Source organism: Physeter macrocephalus, chromosome 7, assembly GCF_002837175.3.
Source record: "Physeter macrocephalus isolate SW-GA chromosome 7, ASM283717v5, whole genome shotgun sequence".
NCBI lineage: Eukaryota > Metazoa > Chordata > Mammalia > Artiodactyla > Physeteridae > Physeter > Physeter macrocephalus.
Genome location: NC_041220.1, coordinates 146,550,402 through 146,553,514, shown reverse-complemented (window position 1 = coordinate 146,553,514; position 3,113 = coordinate 146,550,402).

Sequence of the window (3,113 nt, the reverse complement as noted above, 5' to 3'; positions counted from 1 at the left end):
TTCATGTGAATGATCCGGGGAGGGGGCTTTGCAGAGACCAATCAATCAGAGAGAGAGAGAAGGATGAGAGGGTTCCTGGTCTTCCGGATGACGACTTCACCAAGTCTTTCTCATGGTGTTATTTCGGGGCCACTGAAAACATCTCCTGAACAACAACAAAAGATATGTCCAGCCCCTCCTCCCCCTGAATTTAAATTCCTTTAACGGGAAAGGAAAATGTCAATACTCATGCCTTAGAATAAAATGCGCCTGTCTGGGAGGAGTTTTGCAAATTCATACTAGAGTGGTAATGACTGATATCGGATCTGCTCATAAATGCAGGAAGTCAAGATGTTAAGAAAGAATGGAGAAGAAAAGTGGAATAGAAAGAATCCCACAAATAAAATGTCTCTAGTTCACCATGTCCTCTGCATGGCCCTGTACCCACTGTTTGCTCTTGGATAGCTGTTACCAGAAATTTTTTTTTTTCTGTACGTAGAATTTTTTTTTCCCCATCTGGACCACTCTAGGGCAAAATTTCAAAGCGGAAGGAAATTTCGAGTTCCTTTGTCCCCTCTCAACCCTGTGTGTGCCCTGATGCTGTCACTGCACAGATATCCCCTCCTCTATCCTTGCCCTCGGATGGGCAGACAGACGTCTGGTCATTGGGGAGGGCGATCTAGTCTCTCAGGCTTCTGGGCGGCACTTCCTTTCTGATGACAGGTCTTGACCTGGAGGAATGGCCCATAGGATGGGATCTGGAGCACTGGGAGTGAGGGGGTGATGCATTGGAGAAATGAAGGGGAGGTGAGTTTCCCAGCTCACCTCATGCTTGATCTTACAGGCAGGTAGGTGGATAGGAACATCAGGAGGGCTTCTCCTCATGAAGCAGGGGTGAGCTGCAGCCCCCTGGTACCGGATCTGAGGCCACCTTGACCATCCAGGAGATTTGGGAGCTGCTGTCAAGCCCTTGGTAGCTGCACTGGGAATCTTTACTCCACAAGAATCTGCGAATGCTTCAAATCGGGACTTTGTGTTTCCTGGGTGAATCAATGTAGGGGGACTTCGTGCCTCTGAAGTCGTGTGCAGGAGCTGGGAGGTCTCTTCAGGACCTGGACAGGCAATTTTTTTCCCTGGGGTTTTGTCAGGAGCAAATGCCGTGGGAGGGGACAGGTGCTGGGGGTACAGTCGTTGGGGGCAGGTGTCCATCTTCCCGGCGGGCAGTCCACCGGAGGCTGGATGGCCCCATGTGAGGACATGTCGCAGTGTCCACCTGCTGTAAATATTCCTGGGGTGGTCAGTTCATGTGTCCGGAGGTCCAGGTGACAGCCCCACTCATTCAAACACTTACCTGGACGTGGCTGGGAAGGTGTTTGCTAGGTGTGACTCAAGTCCACAACCAGCTGACTTGAAGTAAAGAGAAGATGCTCTGTGGTGGTGGGCCTCGTCTAATCAGGTGACGGTCGTAACAGCAAACACTGAGGTTTCCCAGAGAAGAAGGAATTCTGACTCATGATGGCAGCGTCAGCTCCTGTCTGAAATTCCAGCCCAGCCCCCTGCCCTGCAGATTTCAGAGTCACCAGCCCCATCAGCATGTGAGCCAATTCCTTGAAATCAATCTCTTTGCATTTATATATATATCTATCTATCGCCATATATATATATACATTTATCTTTCTCCAAATATATATCTCCATATAGATATGCACATTCATATCTCTTTCTATATATAGATATATATCCATATATGTATATCTCCACACGTATACTGTTGACCCGCCATATCATTGGGTTCTGCATCTGTGCATACAGAGGGCCAGCTGTATAAACTACTCCTCTCTCTCTCACTCTCTATCTATCTATCTATCTATCTATATGTATACACACATATATATGAATATTTCTCTCCCTCTGTGTATTCATATAGAGCTCCATATCTATGTTTATGTATATGTCTAATATATATTTTTCTCCAAATATATATCTCCATATAGATATGCATATTCATATCTCTTTCTATATATAGATATATATTCATATATGTATATCTCCACACGTATACTGTTGGCCCGCCATATCATTGGGTTCTGCATCTGTGCATACAGAGGGCCAGCTGTATAAACTACTCCTCTCTCTCTCACTCTCTATCTATCTATCTATCTATCTATATGTATACACACATATATATGAATATTTCTCTCCCTCTGTGTATTCATATAGAGCTCCATATCTATGTTTATGTATATGTCTATATCTATAGCCTATATCTCATCTCTATGTACCAATCATCTCTATATCTATCAATCAATCATCTATTATCTATCTACAAATCATATCTATCAATCACATCTATCATCTATCTTTCTATGATATCTATCTATCTGTGATACCTATCTATCTATCATGTCTATGATATCTGTCTCTATCTATCATATCTATCTATCTATCATCCATCTACTATAAATCGTCATCCTATTGGTCTGGTTTCTCTGGAGAACACTGACTGCTACAGTTTCAAAGTCACTTTGAGCAGAGCTGACCTACCAGCAAGGCTGTAGATGAGACTTCACTGGTTGGGAGCTGCTCTGGACATCACGCATCCAGCCCCATGGAGGATACATGCAAAGTACACAAGAGGTAGGAGAGAAAACGACCCCACAGCGGGTCTGCAGAGCCCTGACTGCTCCCCGACACATAAATGCTCAGGGAACAAGGAGAATCACCACCAGTAGACGTAGCTTGGAAATAACCAACCATCCAACTCTAGGGAAACCAGCTACTTGCGCAAATCAAGAGTTCTCAGGATAAATGCCACGGTTAGAAAACAAGCTCGATCAATCCGCCACATTCTGGCCCAGTGACCCGGTTGCCTGCTCAAATACATGGCATAAGAATACAGCTTCCAGGGTAGGAAGTGGAAACCATTACAGATCAAAGAGCTTTGAGGGGGCTTCCCTGGTGGCGCAGTGGTTGCGCGTCCGCCTGCCGACGCAGGGGAACCGGGTTCGCGCCCCGGTCCGGGAGGATCCCACGTGTCGCGGAGCGGCTGGGCCCGTGAGGCATGGCCGCTGAGCCTGCGCATCCGGAGCCTGTGCTCCGCAACGGGAGAGGCCACAGCGGTGAGAGGCCCGCGT